We start from the raw sequence: 20518 nt of genomic DNA, 5'->3' as shown, positions 1-20518 counted from the left end.
GAACTTTTGGGGTGGCCAGCTTGTAGTCCCGACCTAAACCCGATTTAGAATGTGTGGGGTATACTATCAAATAGAGTATGCAGCAATGGACGACAGTTTGAAAATTTGGCACAGCTCAAGAAGGGTTTTGTTGAAGAATAGGCCAAAATCGACGAAAAACATTGCAGGATTTGGCTAATTTAATGTCTAAACGCTTGGCTTAAGTCATTTTAAAGCACAGAGGCAATACCTACTATTGGGTAAGAAAATACTTTTTTTTTCTACAATTATAAATTTTTTACAAATTATTTTCTTTACAGTGTCCCAATAATTATTTCTAAGGGAGCTAACATGACAATATCAATTTTCGTGGAAAGGATCAGTAAAATAAAAAAGTTTTATCTGTTTTCAATGCATTTCTTCTCTATATTTACAAATAAAATAAAAACAAAAAAAATTAAAAATCATTTACGATTTTATTTAAAAAAAATAAAGTGTCCCAATATTTATTTCGACCAGGTAGTTCTTAGGAATGTGGTGAATGGACTCATAGAAGTGGGACTTTTCGAAGACCTCATTGTTCTTCTTCCACTTGGTCACTTTGCTGTGGTTTCCGGACTATTTTCCGAACTTGGCCATCTGTGGATGGAGGTTTAGCGGTCGCTGATAGCCATAGGGCAAGGTCCAGGGGCGGAACTCATCGGGGGCACCAGGTGGAGAGAATCGTAGGGGACCTTGAACTTGTAGTCATTCCAGACAGAAAAATACGTTTACATCGATTAGCGCATGATACAATTATTGTATCATGGATTAGCGAATATTGAAAAATACATTTTACTGTTCAATAGCCCTAACCGGTAGCGAATTTAGAATGGCTTTTCTAGCAAAATAGAAATACGATTTGATCAGAAATTTATTATTCATACAAAATCTCTAACCCAAAAAACACCAAAGTATTACCATTTCCGATCAATGAGTTCGCAGGCTATTGATGGCGCCGAATATCGATAGTTCTCGACCTCTAGGGTTCTACGGCATATTGGCTGGCCGCGTCGTGGAACCCGCTGTAAAAATGAAAACATTTGAGATAGAGCTGGGATACCATCGATGGTCGCGCCATTCGATAGTTTCGATGTTTGCAAAGCAAACATTTGATATTATCAAATTTTATTATTAAATTTATTATTATATTATTTGATATTGGGATATTAGTATGGTCATATTTACTTAATTTTTTTCCCATATAAAGGTGTTTTGTTTCTTAAGCTATATTGCACACAATAACAAAAAAAAAATAATATCATATCAATTATTCTATTTTATCATTAGAAAAATTACAAAAAAAAAATTATTCTTTCCAGGAATTTTTCTCCAAAAATTACAGAAAGTCTCTTTATTCACCTTAAGGGGGGACATCTGAGTAAAGTTTTGAAAAAATCGAAAATTTTTTTTTCGCTTAAAAAATTTTTTAAGGTCTTAAAAATAACATATCAAAAGATAGAGTCCGGGGGAGAGTTTCTGGGGAGTTTTTCTCGAAACCACTTTTTTTCAGACTGCCGGACACATAACTCAAAAACTGTTAACCGGTCGATCTAAAATTTTGACAGTATATTCAAAATACCTTTGTCTATCGACACACGTAGGTTTTTTTTTTATTTTGCTTACTTTTTTTTATCAACAATATTGTAACGTTTTTTTTTTGTGAAAATTTTAACTTTTTTCCAATCACTCACCATTTTGCAAAAAAGCAATTCATCGGAAAAAACCCTGTATAGAAACTAACGAATTTTGATTTTTTGGTTTTACATAAAAAATTAACGACTTTAGCTGTCCGGTCATACCCCCCTTAAAAAATAGGGCCTACGAAGAAACTCTGCACAGCCGCCATTTTGTTTTCGATTTATTCGAAAAAAAAACATTTGTTTTTCTTCGCATCTAATATTATAAAACCTAATTTACAAATTGTCGATTGGCTTTTTCAATTGGCCAAAAAAAATTCCAGAAAACCCGCTTTTTTCCTTGTTACTCAGATGCCCCCCTTAAGCGAAGCTCTGTGGTTATTTATAACGAGTCCAGCCTTGCCGAACATACGTTCCAACTCAGTCGAGGTTGCGGGAACACATAAAAATTTCGGCACTAATTTTTTTTATATTAGATTCATTATGCTGAAATAAAAGAAACGTTATTTATGTTTTTCCTTTTGTTTAGTGAAAACTGGAACACTTACCTTCCAGAATTGTAAGGGATCTACATTTTCTTCACAGTGCTTTAGATTTAAGTACTGTCTTAGGTCGATAATTGCAACTGTTTTTTTCGAGGTTGGCAATTCATTAATATTTTTATACCCTTGCAGAGGGTATTATAATTTTATGCAAAAGTGTGCAACGCAGTGAAGGAGACATCTCCGACCCTATAAAGTATATATATTCTTGTATAAAGTATATATATTCTATATACGCGAACTAGTCTCTCAGTTTTAAAGCTATCGTCTTGAAACTTTTCACACACCCTTCTTTCCTTTGCACGCAGTATATAAGTCGGAACGGATCGGCCGACTATATCCTAAAACTGCCATATAACTGATTGATCGGAAATGGTATAACTTTGGTGTTTTTAAAGTTAGAGGGTTCAAATTTTACACGAAAGCTATTTTTGGCAAAACGACATGCCAAATTTCATAAGGATCGGTCAACTATATCTTATAGCTGCCATATAACTGAACGATCGAAAATGACCCAACTTTCGTGGTTTTGAAGATAGAAAGCTGAAACTTAGTAAAGATTCTATTTTTGGTCAGTTGATCCAACCTACCAAATTTCATTAGGATCGGCCGACTTTATCCTATAGCTGCAATATAACTGAAGGATCGGAAATGGTATTTGGTAAAAATATCATCTTTCGTATTTTTGCAGATAGAAGTTTGGGACTTTTTTTAGATTTTTTATTTTAGTTACTTGTTTTTATTATGATGTAATCATAAGGATCGGCCAACTATATCCGATGTTTGCGAAATAACTTCGGCTCCGCCCGAAGTTAGCTTTCCTTTCTTGTTTTGAGATCACACCTTCTCAGGGTTTGGTGATTTGAGAAGGTGGTGGTGGCTCTGCTGCTAGGGGTACGGAATCACAAGAGTTGTTAATGACGATGACCTCATTTTCCAAAAACTTTTTTGCCTGTACAACGTTAAAAAGAGAACGGAAGCCTTGTTTTTTGAAACTTGGGTCTAGCAATGTTTCGATTCGCGGCAAAGAACGCTTTTCATACTTTGTCAGCCTGGTGACAATGCTGTCCATCAAATATGTACAGGCTGCTAATCCCTTACTAGACTCAAGACTAGACTCACTAGACTAATTCCCCGGCTTTAAAAAGTCTAAAGTATGTAAAAGACCTTATGAGGTGAAGACCATAATATGTTATGGGAATACATAACGAAACCGTCACTGTAGAATTGGAAGATACTTGCTTTGTTGTAGTATCCAATGGAGCAAGTAACTGTACCAGGTCCGTTAGGACGTCCAATTCGTTTACAGTGAACGGGAGCTTTTTATGTACTCAACAAAACTTTGCCGATTGCCTCATGGCTATTTAAAATCCTTTCTATCATAAGGTAAGCACTGTTCTATCGAGTGGGAACTTCCTGCTTCATACTATACTTCTTGTTGCCATCTTGGTAGTCTTTCAGCTTTTTATACGCTATGGAACTGGATTTAAAATATGTTACTGTTTTTTTTCATGTGCCTACTATAGGGACCAAACAGTCTATTCAGCAATTCACACGCTTTAATCATGGAGCTCGCATTATCTGTAACTATTGCCACAATTTTGGATGATATGTCCCACTTGTCAAAAACGGCTTGCAAACTGTCCTTAATATTTTCTGCTGTATGGTTTGTTTCCGAAAGCCATTTTTTCGTTTGTTCGTTCGTTGGAGACGTATGTGCATGTCACTGTAATATACGATTCATTAGCTTGTGATGTCCATAGATCCGTGGTAATAGCGCAAAATTCTATTCCTTTTAATATGTCATTAGTTTCCTTTGTTTATCCTCAAATTGCTCTGCCACCAAAACATTTTGCAAGGTATTTCGAGAGGGTAACTTTTAACGGGGGATAAAAAACATTCAGCATCTCGCGAAAGCCAGTGCCTTCCATAACAGAGAACGGGCGCATGTCTGTGGCTACGTATTTCATGACAGCCCTATCAAGTTCAGCTTTTCTGTGGGAATTTGATTCATAGGATGTAGTCACAAATGAATAAATTTTTTTTTAAGTCGACGGCAAATCATCAGCGCATAATGTTGGATGTGCGTTTTATGTGGTCGAAAAGATTCGATGTTTTCCCGCTTGTCTAGTTCACCTTATGACAAAATACGCACTTTGCCGACTTACCATCATTTGATTTCCCAACTCTGAATTTTTTTTGGTCTGTTGTTCACTTCGTCAGAGCTGTTTTCGGCTTATTTGTTGATATCTACGCCTGCATACATAGATAAATAACAATTACGTCGTATATATAAAACAAGAAAGGAAAGCTAACTTCGGGCGGAGCCGAAGTTGATATACCCTTGCAGTTAAAACCGGATATATATCGCAAACATCGGATATAGTTGGCCGATCCTTATGAGAATATGATAATCTGCAAGGGTATAAAAAAATTAATATAATTACCTTGTCTCTTGTGATTCACACCCTTAAATTTAAGTTAAGCTTAAATGCGCTTAAAGGGTATAAAACCTTGCAGAGGGTATTATAATTTTGTCCAAAAGTGTGCAACGCAGTGAAGGAGACATCTCCGACCCTATAAGTATATATATTCTTGATCAGGTCCGTCTGTCTGTTTCTACGCAAACTAGTCTCTCAGTTTTAAAGCTTTCGTCTTTAAACTTTGCACACACGCTTATTTTCTTTGCACGCAGTATATAAGTCGGAACGGCCGGGATCGGCCGACTATATCCTATAGCTGCCATATAACTGAACGATCGGAAATGACCCAACTTTCGTATTTTTATACCCTTGCAGAGGGTATTATAATTTTGTCCAAAAGTGTGCAACGCAGTGAAGGAGACATCTCCGACCCTATAAAGTATATATATTCTTGATCAGGATCACCTCCTGAGTTGATATGAGCATGTCCGTCTGTCCTTCTGTCCGTCTGTCCGTCTGTCTGTCTGTTTCTACGCGAACTAGTCTCTCAGTTTTGAAGCTATCGTCTTGAAACTTTGCACACACTCTTCTTTCCTTTGCACGCAGTATATAAGTCGGAACGGCCTGAATCGGCCGACTATATCCTATAGCTGCCATATAACTGATTGATCGGAAATGGTATAACTTTGGTGTTTTTAGAGTTAGAGAGTTCAAATTTGACATGAGAGCTATTTTTGGCAAAACATTACGTCATCAAATTTCATTAGGATCGGCCGACTATATCCTATAGCTGCCATATAACTGAACGATCGGAAATGACCCAACTTTCGTGTTTTTGAAGATAGAAAGCTGGAATTTAATACAGATTCTATTTTCGGTCAGTTGATCCAACCTATCAAATTTCATTAGGATCGGCCGACTATATCCCATAGCTGCCATATAACTGAACGATCGGAAATGGTATTTGGTAGAACTTTGGTATTTTTGAAGATAGAAGTTTGCGACTTCTTTTTGGAACAACTATATCCGATATTTGCGATATATATCCGGTTTTAACTGCAAGGGTATATCACTTCGGCTCCACCCGAAGTTAGGTTTCCTTTCTTGTTGAAGATAGAAAGCTGGAACTTGGTACAGATTTTATTTTTGGTCAGTTTAACCGACCTACCAAATTTTATAACGATCGACCGACTATATCTTATAGCTGCCATATAACTGAACCATCGGAAATGGTTTTTGGTAGAAATAGCAACTTTGGCATGTTTGAAGATAGAAGTTTGGGACTTTTTTTAGATTTTGTATTGTAATAAATTGGATTATATATTCATATTCCCATTAGGATCGGCCAACTATATCCGATGTTTCCGATATATATTAGTTAAATAAGTATTAGTATATATAAGTTAGCTTTCCTTTCTTGTTTAAATTATTAAACTTCTTATGTAAATAAAACCTTTTTGTTTAAATATGTCGAAAATGACTAAAAATTTCCAGGGGCCTTACAATCGAAAATGTTAAGCTTTTGAGAAATAAGCTCTAACTTTGGATTTATTAAGTCTTCTTTCGAAGATTTCATACAAAATTTTCAGAAAACCAGAACTCTAAACCATGCCAGGATCAGGAAAGAAAAAGAAGACCAACTACCACGAGGATCGAATCCTTTTACGATTAAGCATGACTGATCGTTTCAAATCAGCAAATCATGTAAGAAGTAAGTTTTACCAATTGAAAGGAGTCGAAATAAACCGTAAACTCGAACCGTTCGAACTTCGAAGCAACGTTGAGAAGGCAGGACTTCATGGCCGGCGAACCGCGAAAAACCCAGTCTTGACCGCGAAAATGCTCCAGAAAAGGCTACAGTTTCTGCATTTATTTGCAGAAAAATCGAATATCAACATAAGACTGGCCAGGCAGTAGTCCTGATTTCTATCCGATTCAATATCGTTGTCCTATTTTAAAAGTAAACATACTTTATGTATGTACAATCCCAAAAAAATAAGAGAACTTAATTTAACAGTGGAAAGTGTCTGTTAAAAAGACATAATTAAGAAAACTAACGAACACTTGGTAGATTCAAGAATCAAAAATAAAAGCCGTATTAAAAACTCAAGGAAGACCAACTAAATACTGAAGAACCAAAACAAAATTATTTTTGAATACGTCAAATACTAAGCTAATAATAATTTTTTGAAATAATTTTCAAAAAATTTTTGGTACCTTGGAATAGATAAAAAAAAAAATTTTTTTGTTTGCCTACATTTTTGTTTATTTCATCAAATATTTAATTATACGTTTTATTTCCAAAAAAAAAACATAATGAAATTTAAAAGAACACGATTTGAATTACCATTTATATTAATTTCATCGATTCAAAACAAATTTACTCCATAAAGTTAACGCTGCACAATGGGTAAAAAATCCGATAAACCTATTTTTTTTCTTAATTAATTTTTATGAATGGCCCATACTAATCGAATCTCGATATCGTCATTTGAAAAAAACCTCTTTAAAAAATTTTTGGTGGCAACCCTGTAGTGTTGCCACTCAAACAAAGTCACCTGCTTGAAAGACCCTGCAATGTTGTTAAGGGGTTATATACAGTTGTGATATATAAGAAATCGATTTTTTTTTTATTGCATAAGTATATTCTATTGGGAATACTCTCACAAAAATTCATAACGATCGGAGCATTAGAACCGAAGCTGTAGCTATTTATAGCGCACAATCTGCATATAAAACTTAAACAAACTTGAAACTTTAAACGCGATTATCTCAGAATATTTTTTTTTGGGAAATTGCCTTTGCGGTGGACACGATTACTAAAAAACTACTAATCCGATCAACACCAAATTTTGACCACTTATTTATTATGATATTAGCTAGTCCGTAAACGAGGGATTTTTTAAAGATTTGATTTTTTTTTTCCTTTTTTAAAGCACAAAAAACGAAAATCTTATACGTTGAAAAAGTACATTTTTTGTTAAAAACGTCGCCATTTTTTTTTTAATCAAAATTTTTAAAAATCCTTCGAGAAATCATGTCCACCGCAAGACACCATCGAAAAAAGACGATCCGGGAATCCGGCTATAACATTTTTGTAATGTAATATTGTTTTATGAAAAAATTTAATTAAGTACCCAGAAACATGTACTAAACAACGTCGGTAAAACATTTTTTATACCCTTGCAGAGGGTATTATAATTTTGGTCAAAAGTGTGCAACGCAGTGAAGGAGACATCTCCGACCCTATAAAGTATATATATTCTTGATCAGGATCACCTCCTGAGTTGATATGAGCATGTCCGTCTGTCCGTCTGTCTGTCTGTCCGTTTCTACGCGAACTAGTCTCTCAGTTTTAAAGCTATCGTCTTGAAACTTTGCACACACTCTTCTTTCTTTTGCACGCAGTATATAAGTCGGAACGGCAGTATTCGTTTTACTTTGATACGGAACGGTACTTCCAAAAAAAACCGGAAAAAAAAAAAAAAAAAAAAAAAAAAGTTTTTTTTTTAAAAAAGTTAAAAGTTGTAAATTATTTTTTTTTTTTTGTTTTTTTTTGGCTAAAAATATTTGCTTTTTTTGTTTGTTACGGGGAAAATTAAAACAAAAATGGCCCACGAGGCCAAGGGTCCCATCCCTTCCTCGGAGCAGGCCACTTTCAAGAGACCAAAAAGAATTTGTTTCAATAAAGACGATGTGCAAGTAAGTGATGAAGTAGTTATTTCGGATATGGAGGATTTGACTGGACACGATGGGAACAATTCAACGAATCAAAGTCAAAAAGAAGAAAAGAAGAGAATGTTAGAAAATGTTTGCTTGGATGAAAATTTGAATTTGGATAAAAATGAAATTTTGTATGACATTTCTCACAAAGGGCCCTTTGTGGTCTATATTGACAAAATTGGAGATACTGGCTTAGAGAGCCGACAGAACAGAGTCCCAATTAATCCGCTAGATTTGAATGCTACACTTCTGAAACTCAAAATCAAAGACATTATATCCGTCAGTAAGATTGGCTTTGGACGCTGCAAAGCTGAGTTTAAGTCTGCTGCGGCAGCTAATGTCATTTTATTGTCAGATTTGAAAAATAATGGCTATGAACCCAAGATTTTAAAACACTTTATTTTTAAAATGGGTATTATTTTTAATATTCCTACAAAGTTCTCCGACTCCGAACTGAAAGAGTACATTTCCTCTTCTGTACCGATTCATGAGATCATTAGAGTTAAAACTAGGGATAAAGAGGTTAAAGATAAATTTATTAACACTTCAAGGGTTAAAATTCTCTTTAAAGGTACACAAATTCCCAATGAAGTCGTCTTTTTATACACTAAAGTTAACGTTAGTCCGTATGTACCTTTCAGCCAATGTTATCGCTGTTTTAGGTTTAATCATTTTGCTCAAAATTGCAAACAAGCTGATCAAAAATGTAGTAGCTGTTCATTATCTCATACCAAAGAGCAGCAATGTAGCCAATTGGTTTGCGCTAACTGCAAACAATCTCACGTAGCCACCTCTCTTGATTGTCCTGCTCGTAAAAGAGCCTATGCAATTAAAAAGTGCATGACACTTGAAAACTTATCAAAATCAGAAGCGAAAATTAGATATCCCTCTCTGTTTCAAATTTTAGATGAAGTTGATACTAACGACATAACTCTTTTCCCACAGCCATCATGGCAAAGGAAATCTACTACACCAATTTTACAAAATAACACCAAATTAGCCACGCAACATTTATTTGAAAATAACCCTTTTAACAAAGTGGTTAAGATCTCTCTTAACAAAAAAAATGAGGAAAACAATGCCAACGACACAATGATCAGCTGGAAAGCTGCTCTTAAAAAACATGAGTACTCTCTCAAAGAAAAATTCATTAATACCCAATCTAAAGATCCTTTCTCTGCTCAACAAGTTGAAATTTATAATTGCAACAACCCAGCTCTGGAAGCTGCAGAAAAAAGTTTAAACCAACTTGCCCTAGACATTTCCTCTTTTTTAGTCAACGAAAATTCGATATTAGTTCCTGAATCAAGAAACTTTTTAGTTAATTTAAAAGATCGTATTTCTATTACAAATTCAAAAATTGATTTAATTAAAATTAACCAATCGTTACAATAGTTCTTTAATGTTGCTTGTCTATATACTTTTCTTAAAAAAAAAAAAAATAATAATAAATAATAATGACTCTTAAAATCCTCCAATACAATATTCAGAGCTTAACTGCTAATAACAATAAACATCTGTTAGAACTATTTTTAGTTAATAATAATATAGACATAGCAATTTTGTCAGAAATCTGGATTCAAAACAATTCTATGTGTAGCCTAGCTAATTATAATTTTGTGTGTAAACCTCGTGCCGACGGGTATGGAGGCGTTGGTATTTATTTAAAAAAACATATACGTTTTAGGAAAATTAAATGTAACATTAATATTGAAGCAGTTGGTGTCTGTACAACGAATCTAAAAAACAATATAAACATTTTTAGTATCTATGCCGCACCCAATCCTAACGCTAATTCTTTTGAACAAGGTTGTAACGATTTATTTTCTATTGCGTCTGAACTGAACGGTACTTCTATTATAGGTGGCGATTTTAATGCCAAATCTAGTATTTGGGGTAACAACACGCTTGATGCCAGAGGAGTCATCTTGGAAAACGCTCTTTTAAATTCAGGATTTTTCTGCATTAACAATGGCGATCCAACCTATTCACCTAATCCGTCCTATTTCTCTACCCTTGATGTCACTTTCACAAATAATAATCATCTTAGATTTAAATGGGCTTCAGTTAATTCTAAAATTTCGAATAGCAATCACTTTCCGGTTTTAATTGAAGTTGATAATGTTTCGGCTTCTTTCAACTCTTATAAATATAATCACCCAAAAATTATTAAAGATTTCTCAAATGTTCATATTACTTCTCTAGACACCCTTTTTACTTCTTCTCAAAACATTCACGCCAATAATACGATAAAATTAAATGGGAATAATAGATACGTTCCTAAAAAATATTGGGATGAGGTTTGTGAAAAACTATTTAGGCTAAGAAACGCGTGCAGACAAAAATATTTTAAATCCAAGCTTTATACAGATGCTATTGCCTATATTAACAGTAATAGAAAACTTAATAATTACTTTTATAAAATGAGAAAGAATAACCTAAACAGGCTTTTAGATGATTTATCTGACCCTACCTCAATGAAAGATATGTGGGGAAAAATTCATTCCCTTAAACTTTATAAACAAATAAAACCTTCCAAAAGTTTATTTTCTGACTCGGACCACCAAGCTTTTCTTAGTCAAATAGCCACAGCTCCTAACACTGATACTTGTTCTGATGTTATTTTCCCTGATGACTTACTTTACACAAATTCTATCTCAAACTTCACATATCATGAACTTCTTGTCTTTCTCAAATCCCGTAACCCTGATTCTGCTAAGGGACTCGATAAGATTTAATATAGAATGCTCCTAGCCTTACCTACTGTGCAATTAGAAATCCTTGTTTCCTTGCTTAATTCTACTTTAGACCAAGGTAATATTCCAGATAATTGGCGTAGAATAAAAGTTATTCCTGTGCCAAAGAAAAACCTTGACTCTTCTATAATTACAAACAATAGACCTATTTGCCTTCTAAGTGTAATTTTCAAATGTTTAGAGGGCCTAATTAAATCGAGTATGGAGAATCACATTAATAGACACGAAATCCTCCCTCCAAGGTCCTATGCTTTTAGGAAAAACCATTCAACATCGCAATGTATCAATGATGTGATCAACACTATAGCTAATTTAAAAGCTCGTGGCTTCCATGTTACAGCAGCTGTTCTTGATTTAAACAAAGCGTTTGACGCGGTCAAAATTCCTATTCTAGGTAAAAAATTAGTTAATTTAGGTTTTAACCACTCCCATATTAAATTCATTATAAATTTCCTTAATAAAAGAATTTTAACTTTGGGCAAGGCAGAGGTTACAGTCGACAAAGGGGTTAGTCAGGGAAGCTGTCTTAGCCCAATTCTATTTAATCTTTACACTCTTGAGCTTCATAATCTAAGCAACAATCATGACAGTACTCTTTTCCAGTACGCGGACGATTTTTTTTTAGTCTGCTATGACAAGGTTTTTTCGTTGGCTGAATCTAAATTAGAGCAGAAAGTGAATCTTTTTAGGGAAATGTGCAATTTAATCAATCTTTCATTTAATGCAAATAAATCAGCCACTATACACTTTAATCTTAGGAGAAGACCTCTTAACGTACAGTGTAATAACATCACCTTAAATAATGTAAATAGTGTCAACTATTTGGGTAGAATCATAAGTTCTAACAACTCGTCTGTACCACATGTTAAAAAAATTATTTCAAAATCAAATCAAATAAATATGTTTCTACAAATGCTAAGTGGTTGCCACTTCGGAGTTCATCCAAGTAAATCGCTTCTTTTTTATAAAGCTTTTATAAGATCTAGGTTTGAGTACGCCTGTTCCTCATTCGCTAACTTGTCTAAAGCAGCTCTTAATATTATTAATTCCCACGCTAATTTTCACCTGAGAAAAGCATTAGGCCTTATTAAGTCAACTCCTGTCAAAATTATTTATCATCTCGCTGCTGAACTACCTCCCATTTACAGAATTGAATTCGCTACAGCTAAAGAGTTAGCCAAATCCTTCGCGTACAAACTTCCATCTGCTTCACTCTTACCTCTTTCATACTCATACACTAAAACCAGCTATAGTAGAATTTATTCTAAATATATAAACCTTTTTAATCATATTGCTCCCATCAACCCTATTTTTACTTTTCCTCGCAAATTATCCCTAGACACAAATTTTTTTAAAGGTACCTGCGTTAACAAAAAGCAAGCTAATGAAGTCATTGTTTTTACTTTGTTGAACGAAAAATTGAATTCCTTTAATAACTTACACATGGAAATTTTTTACACGGACGGTTCAGTCTCGGAAAATTTTAGAGGTTATGCATTTGTTCATTCAAAGTCAAATACTGTTGATAGTTTCTTTACTAACAAAAAGCTGTCGTCTATGACCGCTGAACTTTTAGCCTTGGAAAAAGCCATTGATTTTGCAATTTCCAACTGCTTCCCAAAGATAGCCATACTGACGGATAGCCTTGGCGCTATACAAACTCTACAAAATAACGGCTCCAACAATTATATTGCCCAGGAAATATTCTCCAAAATCGAAAGTTGTCCCACGCTCTCAAAGGTTGTAGTTCACCACATTCGCAGCCATGCAAATATTTGGGAAAACGAAATTGCTGATAGAGCAGCAAAAAACGCTTCTATACACGGTTCCTTCAAATATGTTAGATGGACATTGAGTGATGCGATCAACTATATTTTTCATTATATTCAAGATGATTGGGAAAGAGACTATAACGTTTTCTCTATGGAACGTAATAAAGGCTATTCAAACTTTAGGCCTTTCATCACCAAGAAACCCTGGTTCTATAAAACGGATATTTTCGACCGTTTAGACACAAAACAATTAAATAGAATCCTTAGCGGACATGCGTTCGATAAGTTCACTTTATCCAAAATGAATATTTTTGACAATGCTCTTTGCAACACATGCAAGGCAGTGGAAAATATTGCACATTTTATTTTAAATTGTTCTAAATACTGAAGCATTCGACGCCGTTTTCCAACACGTTTAAAATATAATGATATTTATCGCTTCTTTGCAAATGAACCAATCGACAACTACATATCGATAACGTCGTTCTTAAAGCAAGCCAAAATTAATTTATAAAAATTATTGTCTTTAATGCAAGCGCAATTTTTTAGATCTCCTGAAATAAGATTTCATACATTGGCTGTGGCGTTAACCCGTCTAAACGGGGAGGCCAAATAATCCTTCCACTACAGGAAGTAACTTAATATAAAAAAAAAAAAAAAAATAAGTCGGAACGGCCCGGATCGGCCGACTATATCCTATAGCTGCCATATAACTGATTGATCGGAAATGGTATAACTTTGACGTTTTTAAAGTTAAAGAGTGCAAATTCGACATGAGAGCATTTTTTGGCAAAACATTACGACATGCAAAATTTCATAAGGATCGGCCGACTATATCTTATAGCTGCCATATAACTGAACGATCGGAAATGACCCAACTTTCGTGTTTTTGAAGATAGAAAGCTGGAACTTGGTACAGATTATATTTTTGGTCAGTTAATCCGACCTACGAAATTTCATTAGGATCGGCCGACTATATCCTATAGCTGCCATATAACTGAACGATCGAAAATGACCCAACTCTTGTGTTTTTGAAGATAGAAGTTTGCGACATTTTTAGGTTTTGTATTATAATAAATTGGGTTATTTTATCATATTCTTATAAGGATCGGCCAACTATATCCGATGTTTGCGATATATATCCGGTTTTAACTGCAAGGGTATATAAGCTTCGGCTCCGCCCGAAGTTAGCTTTCCTTTCTTGTCATAAATATTTTCTTAAAAAAATCGATAAAAATCCATATTTTTGCGTGGTACAACTGTATATAACCCCTTAAATTGGCGCGAAAAACTGGTAAACTTTGCGTGCTTGCTGCTTTGTGTAAAAAAAAAGTTTGAAAAAAACTAAAAATGGAAATTCCTTGCGAAGGTAATTATTAATGCAAATTAGCTTAAACATTTGTTATTATGTATCTTGTTGTCTAACTGTGAACTTTTTTATATGTGTATCTTTATGGATTTGAACTAACAATTGTGTTTGTGTTTTTGTGGAGAATATCTTATTAATGGCACAGCCTTGCAAAAGAGTAAGAACGAGAAATTAACTACAAAAGTGTCCTTGTTGTCATACAATTAACCATTTTTGCTCCTTTTTGCTAAACTTGCGTTTATCCAGGCACATACATATACATATATGTATATGTTTGGTCACGGGTCTCTTCTTGCAATTTGGGAAAGCCTTGGAGACTTACATATTCGACAAATTGAATGGCGACCATCAAATTAAAACAAAAAACCAAACGATACCAAATAAATTATTCTGTTTTGAAACTATAACTATATATAGGTCCAATTACTTTTGGTACCCCATGTCGCCAACAGTACACAAAATTACACAAAAACCACAAAATTCTTGCAATTTGGGAAAGCAACAAACGCTCGCGAGAAGCCTTGGAGACTTACATATTCGACAAATTGAATGGCGATCATCAAATTGAAATAATAAACCAAACGATACCAAATAAATTATTCTGTTTTGAAACTATAACTATATATAGGACCAATTACTTTTGGTACCCCATGTCGCCAACAGTACACAAAATTTTAGTACATGGATACATAATCATTGAAAAATCAATTGTTCCTGTTGGCTCCTTAGCACAAAGTGCATCAGAAGCAAGACACAAACTTTTCAAGGCTGACCGAAAAAATCATGCCAAAAAATGTAGCCGGATTGACAATATGTCAGATGTCTTTTACAGAGCTATGGATTCGTCTGATTTGTCTAGTTCAGGGGTGCCCAGCCCCATTGCTCTCGGAGCTCCTTTGTTGTTGGAATTGCTCGTTATATGGGAAATGAAATTTTATATACGTGTGTGGCTCGTAGCATAGGCAAGGGCTAAATACAAAAACAATTTTTCGTTTTTCGAGTTAAGCAACAACAATTGTATAGTGTCTCAGTTTTTCGTACTAATACGAAGGCACTTTGTTTTTTTATTACCGAAAACTTTTCACTGCAAAAAATTACTTTTGGTTGAGATCTCAAAAAGAATGGTTAACATCTGAGCTATTAATTTCTTTTATTTATAACTTTATTACAGTTTTTAATTTTTATTTCATAAATATTTTTGTATTACTTTTTTCCATTGAAAATTGTACTATAATTTTTTTCAGTATACCGACATGACTTGCAAAAAAAATTTCTAGCTTTAATGTATTGGTGATTTTTTGCATTGGTATTCGAGTTTGCTCTGTCCTATGCTGAGCTTGGGCACCCCTGGTCTAGTTCTTGGTTCACAAATGCTCTGCCAAATGGATGCCTCTGCCAGCAGAGGTTGTCAATCTTTTGGATTCGCCAATCATATCCCCAAGTGTTGGCCACAAAGACGGAAGTACATCCCAAAACTCGTAGAAGACACAGATGAAGAAAAGGGCAACGATGATGTAAGTGACACTTTTGAAATCGAATTAGAGGAAGAGGTACCAGACGATATTGAAAACTAAAATACAAGGAAAAGAGTAAGTTACAATTTTTGAGTTATTAAAAAAATGTAATCCAATTTTTTTCAGTGTTCGCAAATTTTAACAATGGATTCGAAATACGTAACAGATTTTAATTTTATTTTTCTATAATGTAATGCCCAATGTGATTCAAATTATAATTTTTTATAATTTCTTAAATAAAAGTGCATTTTTAACCACTGTGCGGTACAAAAATAAAAAAAAAACAAGAAAGGAAAGCTAACTTCGGGCGGAGCCGAAGTTTATATACCCTTGCAGTTAAAACCGGATATATATCGCAAACATCGGATATAGTTGGCCGATCCTAATAGGAATAGGAATATATAATCCAATTTTTTACAATACAAAATCTAAAAAAAGTCCCAAACTTCTATCTTCAAAAATACGAAAGTTGATATTTCTTCCAAGTACCATATCCGATCGTTCAGTTATATGGCAGCTATAGGATATAGTCGGCCGATCCTAATGAAATTTGGTAGGTCGGATCAACTGACCAAATATATAATCTGTACCAAGTTGCAGCTTTCTATCGTCAAAAACACGAAAGTTGGGTCATTTCCGATCGTCCAGTTATATGACAGCTATAGGATATAGTCGGCCGATCCCGGTCATTCCGACTTATATACTGCGTGCAAAGGAAAGAAGGGTGTGTGCAAAGTTTCAAGACGATAGCTTTAAAACTGAGAGACTAGTTCGCGTAGAAACAGACAGACAGACGGACAGACGGACATGCTCATATCAACTCAGGAGGTGATCCTGATCAAGAATATATATACTTTATAGGGTCGGAGATGTCTCCTTCACTGCGTTGCACACTTTTGACCAAAATTATAATACCCTCTGCAAGGGTATAACAAGAAAGGAAAGCTAACTTCGGGCGGAGCCGAAGTTTACATACCCTTGCAGTTAAAACCGGATATATATCGCAAACATCGGATATAGTTGGCTGATCCTTATGATTACATCATAATAAAACTAATTAACTAAAATAAAAAATCTAAAAAAAGTCCCAAACTTCTATCTTCAAAAATACGAAAGTTGATATTTCTACCAAGTACTATTTCCGATCTTTCAGTTATATGGCAGCTATAGGATATAGTCGGCCGATCCTAATGAAATTTGGTAGGTTGGATCAACTGGCCAAAAATAGAATCTGTATTAAGTTTCAGCTTTTTATCTTCACACGAAAGTTGGGTCATTTCCGATCGTTCAGTTATATGGCAGCTATAAGATATAGCCGGCCGATCCTTATGAAATTTGGCATGTCGTAATGGTTTGCCAAAAATAGCTCTCGTGTCAAATTTGATCTCTCTAACTCTAAAAACACCGAAGTTATACTATTTCCGATCAATCGGTTATATGGCAGCTATAGGATATAGTCGGCCGATCCGGGCCGTTCCGACTTATATACTGCGTGCAAAGGAAAGAAGGGTGTGTGCAAAGTTTCAAGTCGATAGCTTTAAAACTGAGAGACTAGTTTGCGTAGAAACAGACAGACGGACAGACAGACAGACGGACAGACGGACCGACGGACAGACGGACAGACGGACATGCTCATATCAAGTCAGGAGGTGATCCTGATCAAGAATATATATACTTTATAGGGTCGGAGATGTCTCCTTCACTGCGTTGCACACTTTTGGACAAAATTATAATACCCTCTGCAAGGGTATAAAAACAAAACCAAAATTTTGTTTTAGTTCAAATAATACAACAAAAAAAGTTTCAAGTCTATATCTTATAAACTAGAGTTTATGCACCAAAAACGGAATTTTTGCCCACAGTGCGCTGGCTGAAAAAAAACTATAAAAGTAGTATTTTCTGCCTGTCCGGATTTCATTGTCCGCTACTATATTATAATATTCTCATAATGATAGGCCAACTTTATCCGATGTTTCCGGTTTTAACTGCAAGGGTATATCCACTTTGGCTCCGCCCGAAGTTAGTTTTCCTTTCTTGTTGTCAATTGTAAAAGTATTTTTCGTTATTTTAGTTTAGGCTTATCGCTGCCCTTGACATGCCACTTCTTAAGCTCAATTCTATATGAGATTTTTAAAATAAACTCCAAAAAGCGGATCCAAGCATGTAAAGGAATGTACCGAACAGAAACTGCACACTTTTTAGCGGCAATTTCTCGAAGAGCGAGCTTTTGATCGTGCTGGGAAATGTACCATTTTAATGCTTCATTAATTATGATTTGTTTACATATTCTATTTTTGTTATCTATCCTTTACTTTCGATAATGCCTCGCAAAGAGGAAAAATGTTGCACAATTACTGCACAGAAAAAGGTGTTTCGTACCGACAATTAGCTAAACGCTGTAAAGTTAGTGTTCAAAACATTACAATAGATGGGAGACGTGTTCTGTTAATGATTTACAAAAAACTGGGGCAAAAAACGGTCCTAGAGATGAACGTGTTGATAAAAAATTATTGGCCTTAATCCACAAAAATAATGAAACACCTTTTCGAGATTTGGCAAAAAAAAGGCAGAAACAAGTATAAGTAAAATACAAAAACAAAAACAAAAAATAACAAAATATTACAAAAAATAAAACGGCGGCATAATTTAAAAACATATAAAAACAAGAAAAGAAAGCTAACTTCGGGCGGAGCCGAAGTTTATATACCCTTGCAGTTAAAACCGGATATATATCGCAAACGTCGGATATAGTTGGCCGATCCTTATGGGAAAAGGAATATATAATCCAATTTATTACAATACAAAATCTAAAAAAAGTCCCAAACTTCTATCTTCAAAAATACGAAAGTTGATATTTCTACCAAGTACCATTTTCGATCGTTCAGTTATATGGCAGTTATAGGATATAGTCGGCCGATCCTTATGAAATTTGGTAGGTCGGATCAACTGACCAAATATATAATCTGTGCCAAGTTCCAGCTTTCAAAAACACGAAAGTTGGGTCATTTCCGATCGTTCAGTTATATGGCAGCTATAGGATATAGTCGGCCGATCCTTAGGAAATTTGGCATGTCGTATTATTTTGCCGAATTTATTATGTCGAATTTGAACTCTCTAACTTCAAAAACACCAAAGTTATACCATTTCCGATCAATCAGTTATATGGCAGCTATAGGATATAGTCGGCCGATCCGGGCCGTTCCGACTTATATACTGCGTGCAAAGAAAAGAAGGGTGTGTGCAAAGACGATAGCTTTAAAACTGAGAGACTAGTTTGCGTAGAAACAGACAGACGGACAGACAGACGGACATGCTCATATCAACTCAGGAGGTGATCCTGATCAAGAATATATATACTTTATAGGGTCTGAGATGTCTCCTTCACTGCGTTGCACACTTTTGACCAAAATTATAATACCCTCTGCAAGGGTATAAAAAAAAAGTTGCAAAAAAAAAGTCTGCGACAAATGGAAGTCGGCAAAAAGAGAGCGAGAGGGCTTTATGATCGCTTGCTCACTGATGCAGTGGAACGCATTACTATGAACGACGAAACTCATGTTAACCCTCTAATACCCAAGAGTGCCTCAAGGCACTTATTATATAATTTGTATTATCTAAAAAACGAAACAATTTTTAATAACTTGAATTATATTTGTCAGTTTACAATAAAATTTTGAACTTATGAGTGGAAGCTTTCATACCTCTCCGAAGCTTTAAAACGGTACATTTTCTGTGTTGTTTACATGCATCATGCATTCGCGCGCAAAAATTGCTGTGTGATGCGTAGTGTGTTTGTGTTAATTAATAAAAGTGAAATAACTTCAAATCAGCCAAATAAAAATTATTTTTCTTGAAGGTAAGATATTATATTATCCAAATCAAGTTGTATATATACAACTTTATACAAGAAGTGCTTTGCAGCGGTGAAATTGGGAAACCACGCGACCTTTTACAAACACCGCTTTTTTCACAACTGCATGCAATTTTTATACCCTTGCAGAGAGTATTATAATTTTGTCCAAAAGTGTGCAACGCAGTGAAGGAGACATCTCCGACCCTATAAAGTATATATATTCTTGATCAGGATCACCTCCTGAGTTGATATGAGCATGTCCGTCTGTCCGTCTGTCCGTCTGTCTGTTTCTACGCAAACTAGTCTCTCAGTTTTAAAGCTATCGTCTTGAAACTTTGCACACACCCTTCTTTCCTTTGCACGCAGTATATAAGTCGGAACGGTCCGGATCGGCCGACTATATCCTATAGCTGCCATATAACTGATTGATCGGAAATGGTATAACTTTGGTGTTTTTAGAGTTAGAGAGTTCAAATTTGACATGAGAGCTATTTTTGGCATTACGACATGCCAAATTTCATAAGGATCGGCCGACTATATACTATAGCTGCCATTTAACTGAACGATCGGAAATGACCCAACTTTTGTGTTTTTGAAGATAGAAGTTTGGGACATTTTTAGGTTTGGTTTTTGTATTATAATAAATTGGGTTATATTATCATATTCTCATAAGGATCGGCCAATTATATCCGATGTTTGCGATATATATCCGGTTTTAACTGCAAGGGTATATAAACTTCGGCTCCGCCCGAAGTTAGCTTTCCTTTCTTGTTTTATTTATTTTATTTTGTTATTAACAATTATCTGTTATTCTAGATTTATTATAATTAAAATAGATTAATAGATAATAAATTCTTATAAGTAAAAGTAAGGATAAGTTAAGCTAAAAGAGATTCCAGAATTTTGCA

General features: G+C 34.7%; 1 long non-coding RNA gene across 1 annotated transcript; it reads right to left on the bottom strand.

The window, feature by feature from the left end:
* Positions 1 to 435: 435 nt before the first annotated feature.
* Positions 436 to 1570, bottom strand: LOC138925680 (uncharacterized). The gene is made up of 3 exons (XR_011441875.1): positions 1381 to 1570; positions 940 to 1043; positions 436 to 859 (listed from the first exon to the last, which is right to left on the bottom strand). It is a non-coding gene; the product is annotated as an uncharacterized lncRNA (long non-coding RNA).
* Positions 1571 to 20518: the final 18948 nt, after the last annotated feature.

This window comes from Drosophila bipectinata, chromosome XR, assembly GCF_030179905.1.
Source record: "Drosophila bipectinata strain 14024-0381.07 chromosome XR, DbipHiC1v2, whole genome shotgun sequence".
NCBI lineage: Eukaryota > Metazoa > Arthropoda > Insecta > Diptera > Drosophilidae > Drosophila > Drosophila bipectinata.
This window is presented reverse-complemented; position numbering and strand designations above follow the sequence as displayed.